The sequence below is a fragment of the Ptychodera flava genome, chromosome 16, assembly GCF_041260155.1.
Source record: "Ptychodera flava strain L36383 chromosome 16, AS_Pfla_20210202, whole genome shotgun sequence".
NCBI classification, from domain to species: Eukaryota; Metazoa; Hemichordata; class Enteropneusta; family Ptychoderidae; genus Ptychodera; species Ptychodera flava.
Window position 1 is genome coordinate 2921180 of NC_091943.1, and position 15379 is coordinate 2936558.

The 15379-nt window shown below is 37.4% G+C and overlaps 1 long non-coding RNA gene across 1 annotated transcript in view; it reads left to right on the plus strand.

Annotated features, from left to right (window-relative positions):
* The window catches only part of LOC139152523 (uncharacterized), a 38017-nt gene extending 22842 nt beyond the window's left edge, over nt 1-15175 (plus strand). The window contains exons 3-5 of the long non-coding RNA XR_011556646.1: nt 11271-11371; nt 14721-14844; nt 15130-15175. This is a non-coding gene — a long non-coding RNA (uncharacterized lncRNA). The remainder of the gene's footprint in view (nt 1-11270; nt 11372-14720; nt 14845-15129) is intronic.
* The last annotated feature ends 204 nt before the right edge of the window (nt 15176-15379 follow it).

Below are 15379 nucleotides of genomic sequence, written 5' to 3' on the forward strand. Positions count from 1 at the left end.
ATAATAATAATAATGGGTTCTTATGTAGCGCACATGTCCACAAGTACATGCGCTCAAGGCGCTTTACAATTATTATTATTACCGCTGGTCACTGGACCTAATATGATACCACTCAACTCACAGGGGAGCAAACAACAGCTCACATGTGCAGCCAATAAGCGCAGCAGAGCTAAACGCACACATTACAACTACTGTCCTACCAGGTACCTATCACTCCTTAGTGGGGAGACGCAATTGGGAATAAAGTGCCTTGCTCAAGGACACAACACTATGGCCATGCCGGGGGTTCGAACTCACCATCCTGTGATCGTGCGTCCACTGCTCTAGCCACTTGCCCATGATGCCTCATGTTACATTTCATGTCTGTGTGGAGGACTGTAATCTTTAAAACCACAAAGCTACAAGGGCCAAAGGGGCTTTAGGTTTATGCTACTTTAGAAGGGTTGAATATATTTTGGCACACGACAAACAAATTACTCAAGAGTTACCAATACTTGAAATTCAAATTGGCCGCCAGGCCTGTGCTAACTTTATGGAGAAAACTAAAATTTTCGATTGTCGAAAATGATAAAGCTTTTTCTTACTCCAAGAGCTTTAAATCGAGCTCTCATAATTTGTAGAGCAGAAAAGAATTGTGAAAGTTTTGAGAGTCCAGATATCTGTCCCCGAGGCGCATTCTACCTTCACTTAAAGGCTTGCACTTTTCATTGTAGCTTGCCCTTTTGTGAATTTGAATTTAACTATGACTGCAAGATAGCATCTTGCAAAAAAGCGAAATAAATTTGCCTGGTACAGAAACATAGGCACAAGGGAGAGTTTGCTGCCATAACTCTTTTTTTTTTTTTATATAAATTTTTATTTCGGGAGAAATACGTTTAAACAGCGATCAAAAAAAAGGACGCTGATACATTTACAGAGCAATAAGTACTGTTTAGAGACAAAAAGCTACACCATGGCATTACAGTTGAGGAGAGATTTTCCCAAGTTACAGATGCTTTACATTATGTTTCAAAATTTTCCCACTTCAGTAAAGCTTTCTCAATACAGTTATTTCTTTTGGAAATATACATTTCGACTCTTTTCATGATTCGCACATTTGTTTTCACAATATTAAAGGATGGGATCCTATTCTTTACCTTGCAATCGTAAATAGTCTTCTTAGTGACAAGAATTAGGTGATTCAAAAGTGAGTTAAAAGATGCATCTCCTAAGAGAATTTGTTTGGTCGATAGAGTAGGAGGTGCATCAAGTGCAGAGCCCCATAGGAACAAAAAGGTTCTCCATAAAGTTTGCACACATTCACATTCTACAAATAAATGAAGAATGGTCTCGTCAACTTTTTGACAAAAAGTACACAAGTTACTGTTAACTCTGTGGGGATTCATACGAAACAACATATGGTTTGTATATAGGATATTATGATTTAACTTCCATTGGAACTCTTGTAATTTTGTTTCCATTGTAACTTTAAATGGCAGTGCAAAGATATGATCCCACTCATCTTTATCTACAGTTAAAAATTGTGAAAAATACAGAATACTCTTTGGGGGAATAACAAAACATGTTGTGAAAAGTTTTCTAATGGTCTTTAGAGCACATTTTGTCAGTGGCATAATTTTGTTGCAGATTATTACACTGATAGATAATTCTGGTCTAATTACTTCAACATTACATTTCTTCCATTTCGATGGAATTGACTGTAAAATACCTTGCCATTGTAAAAGATGATTAAGATTACAACCCATATCTGATAAATCAATCCATGTTTTTATATTATTATAACGGTTAAAGATGTCTACAATATACACTATACCCTTGTGGAAGAAAAACTTATCAAAAATTGACTGATTGTTGATACGGATTTCTTTGTTGTTCCAGATGATTTGTTGTGAAATACCAAAGTTATTACAAGGGTTTATCTCACTCCAAAATTCCAGCATTTCTTTGAAAAAACCTGGTAATTGAACAGGGAGAAATTTTACACTGTAATTACATCTGAAGATGAGACTGCCACCAAGTGGTTGTAAATAAAAATCCAGAAAAAGTTTCCACGGTAATTTTGTCTCTGAAATGTAACGCTTAATCCATGAAATTCTAAAAGCTTTGTACAATGCAAAAATGTCTATCATACCTATTCCCCCTTCTCTGATATCACCTATTAATGAGTTCCTACTGACCCTATCTGGGCCATTCCAAATAAATTTGTGAATAACACTGTTAATTATTTTGATATCTGAGAACTTGAAAGTAATAAGGTTGAAAATGTACAGAAACTTTGAGATTATCAATGATTTAACTATTTGGATTTTACCAATTAAAGTAAGCCCTCTGGATCGCCAGTGGCAGAGCAAACGAGAAATATAGTCGAATGGACCTTTAATATTTTTTTATAAGCAGAAGCATGGTTATATGAGCAGAAAATACCGACAATTTTAATTGGGGTGTCAGGCCACCTTATACCAAAGAGTGCATCCTTTCTATGCCTCCATTTACCGAGCCACATAGCTTCCGTTTTGTTACGATTTATAGAGAGACCAGATGCTAAATGAAAACTGTTTCAAAGAGAAAGAAGATTCACAGCAGATACTTCGTCTGCCAAAAAACATGTTAAGTCATCTGCAAATACAGCATTCTTGATTTCCTTATCAAAGATACTTATACCATGAATATTATCATTTTGTCGAAAGGCAGCTAAAAGTACTTCCAACCCAATGATAAAGAGAGCTGGAGATAAGGGGTCTCCCTGACGAACACCTCGCTGTAATTCAAAATATCCTGTTGAAAGGCCACGGTTAAGTACACAACTAGTTGGATGTGAATAAAAAACACGTATCCAATTTATAAGAGAAGGGCCAAAGTTAAATACTTCGAGAGCTTTATATAAAAATGGCCATTCTAGGCTATCAAAAGCCTTTTCAAAATCTATGGCCATTAGAATACCAGGTAAGTTTTCCATTTTTGTGTACTCCATAATACTATCTATAATTCTTACACAGTCACCAATTTGACGACCCTTTATAAAAGCAGACTGGGTCTCATTTATAATGCTATGCAAGATCTTGTCTAAACGTCTAGAAATACATTTTGCACCAATCTTGTAATCGACATTTAAAAGTGTTATGGGCCTCCAGTTTCTAACGAAACGCTTATCCTTTCCTTTTTTTTCAATGAGAGTGATAACCCCTTGTTTCTGACTATTTGACAATTCACCATTCTCATACGCTTTGTTTAAAGCATTAACCACATAGCGACCTATAAGAGGCCAGAATTTAACATAAAATTCAACAGAGAGGCCATCATTACCTGGAGTTTTATTAAAAGGCATACTAGAAAGGGCCTGTAAAGCTTCATTGTAGGTGATGAGGCCATCACAAGAAGCACTGTCTTGATCAGTTAATTTTGGTAACTTAACCATATTGAAAAAGTCACTTATAGAATCTGAATTCTCAGAATTTTGTTTACTGTGATAGAGTTTTGAATAAAATGACTTAAGCTCTTTTGAAATCTCTTGAAAGTCTGTAATCCTTCTTCCTTCATCATTGATAATTTGGGTGATGTGGGACCTTTTAGAGTTGGCTTTTTCCAAACTAAGAAAATACTTTGTATTTTTCTCCCCTAACTCATACCAGTTGGCTCCGGAACGGATTATGCTACCTTCAACAACATGATTCAATTCTATCTGCAATTCCTTTCTGATACCTTCAATATCATCTCTGATTTCATTAGAAGGATTAGAAGCTAGTGCTATCTCCAGTAGAGTAAGTTTGGACTCAAGATCTGAGATATTATCTCTCCTGGCTTTAGCTTTTTGTTTCCCAAAAACAAGAGAAGCAGACTTTATTTTGTATTTTAAGAAATCCCAAATCTGAACAGGATCCTGTGAGTGATATTCATCTACCCAATTTTCAAAGTTGCTGTAAATAAGATTGATAAACTGATCATCCAGAAGAAAGCTATTATTGAACTTCCAGTAGGAACGTCCTAGGCTGGCTCGACTATCACCAATGGAGAGTGTAATTGCAGAATGGTCACTATAAGTGCAAGAAATAATACCTGTATCTGAGATAGCTTGCTGCAGAGAGCTACTCACTAAGAAAAAGTCTAAACGACTCTGAATTAACTCAGGACGCAACTTGCGCCATGTAAAACGGCTTGTGGATGGATTACGGACTCTCCAAATATCAGAAAGATCAAACTTGGCGCACAGCTCATTCAAAATAGCTGCTGACTTTTTCCATGTAGTTGGGTTTCCCCCTTTCCTGTCTAAATTAGGATTGATAGTCATGTTATGATCCCCTCCCCAAATAACTTCTCTATCTGGTTCTATTTCCATTGCATGAAGCATCATTTCAGTGATCTGTGAAAGATATGAAACATGCTCAGTTTCATTATTTGGACCATAACAATTAATGAGCAAATAAGGCTTTTCCTTTGCCATAACTCTTGGCATATGAATATTTTCATGACGATACCGTGCCAGTACTTTGGAAAATCCCAATGTTAATAAGAGATATAATGAGTGAAAGTTAAGTATTTAGTAAGCTGAGCAAAACTACGTTAGCAACGGTAGGAGTTCCACTCTCATATAATCTCATTGTCAGCGTGTCATCGACATCGGCCTCCCTGTAGAAAATGATTTTACCACTCTTGAATATTGCGTTAACAACTTTGGGGTCCTCTGACTTTCGTATATGGTCATGTTCTTAACAGATTAGTCCATTGTCTTTATATACAAGGCCCCGTTAGAAGTAGGCAATCAGACATTTTGAGTGTGTGTTAGAATTCTTATAATTTTTTCGATTAAACATTTTCTGTGTTCTGTATTTTCTTGTAGGATTTATTTATGGTATATAGGTGTATGTATTTTACAAACGTAAACTTTCTTTTATATTTTAAAAAATGTTTTTAAAATGACGCTATAACAAGTAGTAAACAATATAAATTAAACACAGGTCGTCTTATTGGCCTTCTTCACATAAAAATTAATAGAAGACAAATATTGGGTCAAATAAAAGAATATGTGTTTCCGGTAACATGGTTCGAAAGGTAGGTTTAAAAGTTGGAAGCATTTTAAAATAATTCTCTCTTTGTTGACCGAAACCCGCAACTCTAGATAAGATTAGAGGCGCCACTCGAAAAAAGTCAAGGGCCGGTCGGGTCACCGAAGCAACGGGATTTCCTGTTTCTGTTCACACCTGAGTCACATGACATACACGCAGCTTATTTTCATGATGTGATTTTTAACCGTATTAATAGTACGCTCTTTTGCTTCATATTTAAAATTCGGAAGCAGTCTGTTGAAACACATGCTTTCATGAAAGATCAATCGTAAAGACTGTCGGACAAGGAATACGTTACCTGGAGACGCGCGTCCTTTGTTTTTTCTGTCTTAGCATATTATTTTGTGCAGGTAAGTGTGTGAAAAACTGCTGGCTTTAACATCCTTGCAGTTCACTCGGTTAACATGTTGCGGCGCAGAGGTTCGGAGTATCATATATCTTGACTTGGCAAAGCTTTCGACTTAATCAACCCTGCACTTTTAATATCCGATTGACTGACCTTCAAAAATCCCAAGAAACTATCTGGTGCAATTTAAAACAGACTATAGTGAAGTTTCGTTCATGTCAAAATAAATCAACGCTATGACATTAATGCATGCTATTTGTACGTTACATACCCTGCCTTAATCTTTCTTTCTCAGTTTTTTCGCAACAAAATCCTCTTCAAAGCACTAAGTCGAGAATAGCGTTAACTTTACCATCTGTATACCCGAAGTAATATAAATTTTACTATAACCCAAACGGGATTCGAACCCCCGCACACTCACGGCAACATCGCCTAGCTGCTAGGCCTCACACAAAACCAGTCGGCCACTGCTTCCAACCCAAAAGAGTTGGTCACAGTAACCGACTTAGATGTTTCAATTCTGTGCTCGGCCGAGCAACACAGTATGCGTGGAGCAGACGACACACAGACACAGTACACACACATATAGTAATCGGAAAAGCAAGTAACGCCTAAATAATTCGTGCCTCTTTCACCACTAAGGAAAGTGGAAGCGACGTAAAATTTAGAAGTCGGTGATCCGTGCTCAGGAAGGTCAGAACGTATCACCACACGTTCGGCAACACTTGATTCAATTTTACAGTGTAAATAGAGACTTTTGGGAAGTCAGCCTAAACTTCTCGTTATGCAGAGTATACAATTTACATTAGCTATTCTCAGCGGTTCAGCGTAGTCGCTCCTTGTCGATTGTCATTCAATGCGATGAGTTAAAACGTCACGACTGTTTTATGTAGGGGAATTTAAGGCTTTTAAAACTGTCACAGAAACTTATAAAAGGTTCAATATACATTATTATTGTTAATGTAGACTTCGTTATTCAAGTGGAAAGTGAAATCTGCGACGTAATACTTTAAGGGATATATATACAACCTATTGCTCCGGCGAGACGAAACGCGATCGTATTCTATAAAGAAGAAGTTAACTCATTTAAATTTATGACCGACAGAACAAATGGAAGTTTTATAATGTCAATGAATTGCGTTTGTAGCAAAGCCTTTCACACTGATATAAATAGCAAACTGCCATGCATGTTGATTTATAGGACGTAGTTTACGCTTTACATACATGACAAATTGCTTCGAACCCGTTTGAGGCCAAAAATAACACATAAGCCGTGAGCCAAAATAAATCTTGTCCTTTTAGCTGTGGCTTTTACAGATAACAGGTGTTTGGAAGCACTCGTCATCGGTCTTACTATTGACAAAGACCATAAGTGACAGTAAGACATTTTCAGTTATTTCGTTATGTATCCAAATGTATAGGTAACAAATCTATGGTGCGGCGACGCGATCACCATCCCCCGTTATAGTTGCTGTCGATTTGGTCAAATGAAGAAGAAAAAGCTATGAACTGGTCGTTTATAAAGTGGAGCTCTGTGGACTGAAAACAAAATTTATTCAATTTTTGCTGAACTTTCCTTTTATGACAATTCATCATTGAAGTCGGAAAGATTATTTCAGAAGATGATGTTTCCCATGCTTAAAACAACGAAACATTTTTCCATTATGTTTCATTGTCAAAACAAATATTAAAAAACAAAATAAAGCTATCATTATGTGACACACTCCTTTTCATATAGTACATAGAATACATTATTGGCCTTGGCAAGAAAAATGAGACCAGTCTCAGAAAGTAGAAAAATTAGGAAGTACTTGGTCTTTGGTTCTTTCTGACTTGCGGGAAGCAAATTACATACCTTAGAATTTGAAATGAGATCAGAAAAACATAACATCACCTAGACGTAATTGGTCACCCTAAACTGTATCTGGACTTGTGAGCCGCAGTGTTGGATACTTTGCCTATAAAATAATTGTAAATGAGTCATGTTCAATTTCATTTCTAAACTCGTAATCGTTGCAACAACAAAGCTAAAAGGGCATAAGGAGACTTTTGCTGTATGACGCCAAAAGTTTTCGCTACTTCAGAGGGGCTAAACGTAACTTGTCACAGATGGATCGTTGGGCTTAATGATACCTTCTTAATTTGCCCTGCTAGCATTTGGCGCGAATTGCCCCGAACGTTTATTTCTTTATTCGACGCGGATTCTCCCTAATCGTAATAGAAATTTACAAGTCGACTTCCATCAAAACTTTCAATTATAAAGCAGTCGGTCTTTTATTTTTGTCATCGCATTTAACCTGTTGACTTAAATTACGCCTCTAAACACGTTGGCTTGATCACATTAATGTTGACATGATACACAAATTAATGAGTAATGGATTAAACAAGCTTTCCTGCATAAAAATGGCAGTAGAAGGTACCAATACATTACCATCAAACATAGGTCAGGTTATGTTAGTAACAACATGGATGCCCAGCACAAATACACAGATGAAGAAATTATTAACATGCTTAATTTCTTAATCGACAACATATGACGTTTCAACAATCTATCGGCATACCAATGGGTACAAATTGTGCACCACTTCTTGCTGACTTATTTCTCTATTCATATGAAGATGAGTTCCAACAATCTCTTTACTAAGCAGGGTCTAAAAAACTTGCAAGGCGTTTTAAAACATGCACAGATATATTGATGATCTCATTAGTCTAGACAATCCAGACATATCAAATTACTTACATCATATTTATCCTGATGAGTTTGAAATCAAAGAAACAACTGACGGTAAGAACTCAGCTTCATATCTTGATCTGTTCTTACAAGTGGGTACTAATGGGCTACACACTAAGATTATGACTAAGATATGACAGATTTCGATTTTGAAATCATAAATTATCTGCACTTATCAAGTAATATTTCATCTGCACCTGCTTATGGTGTGTACGTGTCTCAACTTCTCAGATATTGTAGGGCTTGTGATTCCAACGCTGATTTTCAAATGAGACACAGCTTATTGGTATCAAAACTAGTGAGACAGGGATACACATCCAAAAGACTCGTGAGGACATTAAAAAAGTTCTACGGTCGATATGACGACATTGTGGCCAAATATGACACCTCGGTCACTCAAATGATTAGCGACAGCATTCCCAGCTTTGACTTATTATAGTGATTTATATATTGTATCACTTCATACAATATTTAGACAATTTTGGGACCAATCCTGACGGGTGTAGCATGCTACCAGGGTACGCTTACCCGTTCCGGACACCTGGTACCACCACTAACTATCAGTGGTTCAGGATGGTCCTACTTAAATTTGTAAATCTCAAATGTCCGATGGACTAGGTAATGTATTACCTTGAATGAAAATGATTATTGGACCAGTTTAATGTCATATTGATGCCTTCTTTCTACCCACCCACTCGTTCCCATTTTTTTTTTGTAACTTGTTCTTCTTCTTTTTTAATGTCAGCATTAACTTGTGCTTCACGTCGTTTTGTAATTTTATTTTTAGGGCAGTCTGTCCTTTGGGTTTTTGAAACCTGAAATTCTCAATAAAAAAAGTTGCCCATTGAAGCCCATACTTGAGGTGTGTGTTGTTTTTCACTAGAGGGGAGGGGTCGTCGGAACTGCGCTCAAAAGTCGTATGGATCCATACATACCGTGTAAACACTGTATCCAAGCTACCTTGGCGACTGATGAAAGTTAAAAAGTGCTTTTCAAATTGTACATCTTAAAATTTAAATGTTGCAGCTATGTTGACGTGATTCATCTAGATGTTGTGCACGAAATCCTTTGTTAATAACAAGAAGGTCACAAAGGCGCAATTCTGACAACCGCTACCTTTATTATAACTCATAAAGCCGGAGCGCCATAGCAGGTCTGTAGTTTTAGTGGGCTGAATTGTCCACTGGAGACCTGTACTCAGTATTTCAGTATGCCGTATAACTGATGTGGTAAATGGACTACTTTTATGGCTGCACAACTGAATTGCCCGTCTTAGCGACGCTATCGCTCGGGCGAATCATAATACTTTCAAATCTAGGTGACAGTCTTGTAAGAGTCACACGTGTGCAAGGATCTTCGAGTGTCGGTCGTCAACAATAAGTCGATTATTCTCGTTGGAGCCGTGGATTGATTCATGGCAGGGTGTACGAGGTTTAAAATGTTTCTCATCAAAGTTTGCATATGAATTGATTTATAATTCCAATACCGTTCATCCGAGCTTTCTTAATTGTTTATATTGGAAATTCCGATGTGCATCTTGGACACAAGCTCGAATTTAGCAGCTCCATAAACGGCACAAATTAATTCTGACGTCTAAAAAACGACCCGCGTTAACATCAGACATATACAGGGTTCTGGTCCTTTCAAAATGTCTTCCATCTAAATTGACAATAATCAAACTTTACCTTCATGTTCACGAACTCACTAGGGTCACTAAAAACAGCAAATTAATATCAAGACGCAGCTTACTTAACCTGAGGTTTGATATATATATGACCTTGACACACTTTCGTGGTATGGTAGCCATGCTGCTCTACCCTGCAAAACCGGACGTCAGCTTAGGACTGTTGTTCACCTGTCCCTGTATTTCGGTCTGACCTCAATATCTTAGAGAAGCTGAAGGGTTAAGTGGAGTGGTTTGTTCACATGTTCGTTTCGTGACGTCAAAGAATAAAAATCCTCTGAAAAACTATGCAATAAAACCATAGTCGAGACGACTATGTTGTCCCCGCGGTCACCAGGAATAATTACTAGGGTAGGTGCAATAATTGTAGCCCACAGGCCGAGCGCCGACTTTTTCTGTCGGGGTTGGCTGTGTAGCCTACGGGTCGGCGCTATACAGCCAACACCACGGAAGATGGTGGCGCACGCGTACGGCCAGTGGGCTACAATTTATTGCAGCTGGTCGGTCGGGAGCTTTTTTTCCATTTTAGACTGTTCATTGAGTGCAACCAATGGAAAATGTGAACAGTTCACATTATATCTGCACTTGCTATCGCTCGTGCAGATATATCGTGAACAGCGTCAAAATAACGTGGTATACTCGTCGCTGGGTGTATGTGGTTTATTTTTTAATTGCGTCACCGTTCAGTTTAATCATTAGAGTTAGAATGCTGCCTAAAATTCAGTTGCCAACAATAATACTGACTTGACACATATAATAATGCGTTGAAAAGTGGGAAGCCGAGCATTTCTGCATGAATTTAGGAGCAGAACAAGCAAACGGTATTTTGTACTCGGAACAAAAGTGATGGGGCACTGACACGACAAACGTTGTGCTAGATAGAGGTTGAGATCGTGTTGATAGCGGGGCGAATGTAAGAGACATAGTTTGGGCCAGGAACACCAAGTTTACGGTAATTTTGAAGATTAAAATAATGGATTTCAAGAGACCAGGTATCAGTTTGTCTTAATTAAAAATCGGACGATGTATTTCGGTCTGCAGTTGTAGTTACCATATCAGGCCGATACCATGCATACATGAACGACGGTTTTGACCCCACTTTTTCGCCTTTCATACACTTTTGACCAAGCAATATCGATCTAGTTTAGATTTTCTACTAGACATAAACGGTTATTTTGCAACCCCCTTGCCACTCGGTCATTGTTTGTAAGAAAATGTAGATATTTGACATCAGTAAATGGGTGTTGACGATGCATAGTTCATGTTACCGCCGTATCGCTGAGGACACACTATGTGTGACTTGCACAGGTGTAGCATGATGTAGAATGCTTTAACTTCTATAGACACTGTAAATAACGTAGTGGATGGAGAATAAGATTTATAAACCCATACATAATATATGATTGTTTAAATTAGAGATTAAAATGTGCAATATCTTTTGTGTCGTAGATGCCGGTGATAAAGTGAAAGACCATAATCTTTATTGGACCCATATACAGCGATATTAAATGCCGTGTATGGAGGTGAAGCAGAAGTGAAACATAGTGCAGGTTTGTTTGAACATTTAACATGCTACCTAGCATGTGTAGTTGCAGTATTTTCTCTGCAGTCTGTTTATCATAATATTATTGCTTTTTAGTAACAAAACCTGTAGAGTTTAATGGAAATATTATTTTGCCTTACCTGTTATTTTCATCTCATGATACTGAACCCACTGAATAAAAGGATGTAGATCTCAAATTCTGAAGCTAAAATCTTGGTCTTCTGATTTGTTTGGTGAAACACATAGATGTTGAGAAACACTTTCTAAAATATGCAGGTTTTAGACATAACAAACAGTGAATCTCAGCATGAGTTTTATCATTCGAGATTAGTGTGTGTATTTTCACTGCATATTAATGAAATTCCTGCTATATTTTTTCCGGGTTTACAATCATGACTACAACAAACAACAAATCAAAAAGTTATTACTTCAGTCGTTAGACTAAAAGGCGCACCATCACCAACGCAAAGATTAACATACAGTAGAACTTTTAGGCAAATAGAATTTCAAAATTGGAAAAGATAGTAGCATTAATTGCAAAGACTGATTTTTTTACAATTTTCCCCTGATATACATCATTTAAATATTTGAACACATTTTTCACATTCATGTATGTGTGAAAAGGCTATGCTGCTATTGTCTGCTTAAATGCTCATAGATATGTGAAATGCTACGTTAAAAACGGGATTTAACAAGTGATGCGTTTAAATATATTAAAAAGATGAGGTACTTTATCATCCATTGTATGTGAAATCAGAGAAAACTGCCAATTCCCTGGAGAAAAATTTACGTAGCCACACAATATAGGATTTGCCACAGATACAATTAATACATTTGGAGGGGAATAGACAAAGATAAAATATATGACATAATTCGATCTCAATGACTCTTACATTCAACCTCCCTCTGCCTTCTTGAAGACCAAGTGCAGGAGAGCACCTTCTGCATATTAAGGCTGTGATAGTAATTATTTTGAGCTAAAACCTGAGGATTGAGTGAATCTGAAAAGTATTTGCAGATCACAGATATGCTCACCCTGCTTCCATTAGATAAAATATTCACTGAACACCAACCTTTACTTTTTTCCGGGCTGGTCAGTATGGTGGTCATACTGTTCGTGTTGCAGCTGCTTCTCAAATAAGAACACTGAAAAATCTGTAACATTGTGTTTGTGAGAAGACATACAGCAGTTGACAAGGCTTCACAAATACTTAGGCTGTATATCATGCATTTCACAAATAACTGATGATATTGCAAAAAAAGGTCATATGAGTGAATGAGGCTTTGTGAACATTAGTCAAACACTACAAAGATGAATTTGAATCTGTAAAATATGTCAGCTTTCAGCAAAATCCTATCAAGATATTGAATAACATAAGGCAACACATAAACATGAAAGCCACCGATGTGACTCGTTGGGAAGCTCTCCATTCACAAAGTTAGTGTGCAACAAAACTGCAGGTCTCTACACACTGAATTATAAACATGGTTTAAGGCCTTTCTGTCGTTCTGTTTTCTCCGTTGCACTCTCCACGTCCTTGAAATTCTGCGGATCCACATATGGTGTCTCCATGCTGGCGCCTATATATATGTAAACAGAATATCTTTGAATTTTCCATTCTTTAGGAGTGGGAAGTATTTGACGTCCAGCAGGATGATGTGCTTGAGGGTAATCTTACTGATATCGGCCTACATTATGCCCGTTTGCAGGCATTTAAACCGAATTTGCCCAGTTTCATTTCCAAAATAAGCCAATACGAAATATTCCAACACATCTGATGGCGATTCCAACGCAGGGTATATTTGTTTCTTTGAGCAAAACCTCTGCCAGTAATTGATCAAACCCTTTTTCGGTCCCTAGCTTGTTGCAATAGCTGGGAAGCGTTCCTCCAGTGATGTACGACAGTTTGTTGGGCATCAGCAGGTGGTGGCTTCACCTGTTGGTTTCAACCTGACCACAGGTTCCACTGCATAATAGAACAGATTGGCCGTGCCCCTTGCGCTGTATCTGCAATGCCATATGCCACTATTTAGAATGTGCCATACTCATTGTTTGAATTCATTATTGTTTTGTTTTGTTTGGAGCCAATTTAGAAGCAGGGGTATTTTAAAGAGAAAGGGGAAAGGATCTGGGTAAGGACTTGGCAGGTATGTTCAAACATCCTGCAGCTTGAAAAACTTATCGCTGTCTAACCAGAATAACGCACTGTTATAACTGACATGCTGTAATATAATAATACATGTACTCTTGAAACTTGAATCTAAGAGCCTTCAGAAGCAAGGGAAATATTTACGCTCCTATTGACGCATGCGCCATGAATTACCCTATGAAATCATGGTTCTAGTACTTGGAGTATTGTGGCTTCTGAGAAGTGGTTGAATTTTGATTTAGTTTCGCAAAGTGTATGACTCCCCAATATGTTTTCCCACGTTAGTTTCACAATTTATTATATCAGATTTGTCGGATCTTCCTGGTCCGCATGTGAGATTTAACTGAAAGGTTTGGATTTTTCATTGTAGCTTACCTTTTCGTGAATATGGATTTAGCACGGTCCCCATTTTAAGCATAGATAAGATGAGTGAATTTAAAGTGACTATTACGCTTAGCAAAACTACGTTAGCACTGCACCGGTAGGAATTCCACTCTCATATGTTGTCATTCTTAGCGTGTAATCGCCATCGGCCTTCCAAGAAAATCATCACTGTTGAACATTGCGTAAACCATGTTGGAGTCCTCTGAATTTCGTATGTGGTCATGTTCTGAACAGACTAGTCCATTGTCTTTAAATAAAAGGCTCCGTTAGACAATCATACCTTGTAGGTGTTTTGTAGAATTCTTATTTATATATTGATTAAACATTTCTGTGTTTCGTGTTTTCTTGTTACAATTATGTTTGGTTTAGTTGTATGCATTTTACTATTGTAAACTTTCTCTAATATTTTACTGCAACAAATTGTGTTATAACAAGTATTAAACAATATACATGAAATACAGTCATCGGCCCTTTTTACATAAAATGAACAGAAGTGAAATATTAGGTCTAATTAAGGAATATGTGTGTTTCCGCTAACATGACTCAAAAATTAGGGTACAACAATGGGGAGATTTTTTAAATTTTTTTCTTTGTTGGCGTACACCCATAACTCTAGATAAAATTTAGATAAGCAACTTCAAAAAAAATAAACTGTAGCGTCGATCGGGTCACCGAAACAATCACAGTTTTTGTTTCCCTATACCGGAATTTCCTGTTTCTCTTCGCACCTGAGTCACATGATACTCACGCATCTTATTTTCATGATGTAATTTCAACCATGTTAATAGTTCGCGCTCTTGCTTTACATTATACATTTGGTAGCAGTCAGTGCGTTGAAGCCCATGCTTTGATGAAGGATCCATCATGAAGGTTGTTGGACAAAGAGTACGTTACCCGGAGACGCGCGTCCTTTGTTTTTTCAGTCTGATCAAATTAATTTGTGTAGGTAAGTGTGTGTAAAGCTGCTGCCTTTGATATCCTTGTAGTTCACTTGGTTAGCATGTTACGGCGCAGAGGTTCGGAATATCATATCTCTTGACATAGCATACCTTTCGACAAAATCAACTCTGTACTTTTAGTATCCGATTGACTGACCTTCAAAACTTGCTAGAAACTATCTAGTACAATTTTATGGCGAAGTATCCTTCGTGTCAAAATCAACGTTATGCCATTAATGCATGTTACCTATCCTTCCTTAATCTTTCTCTCTCATTTTTTTTCGCAACAAAAGCCTCTTCAAAGCACGTTGAAGTCGAGAATAACCTTAACTTTACGATCCGTATACCCGAAGTAAGTAACGCCTACATAATTCGGGGCTCTTTCACCAGTTAGAAAGTGGAAGCGACGTAAAATTTAAAAGTCGGTGATCCGTGCTCTAGAAGGTTAAAACGAATCACAGCACCTTCGGCAACTCTCTATTCAATATAAAAATGCGAACAAATGCTGTTTTCGGAAGACAGGCTAAACTTTTCTTTATACAG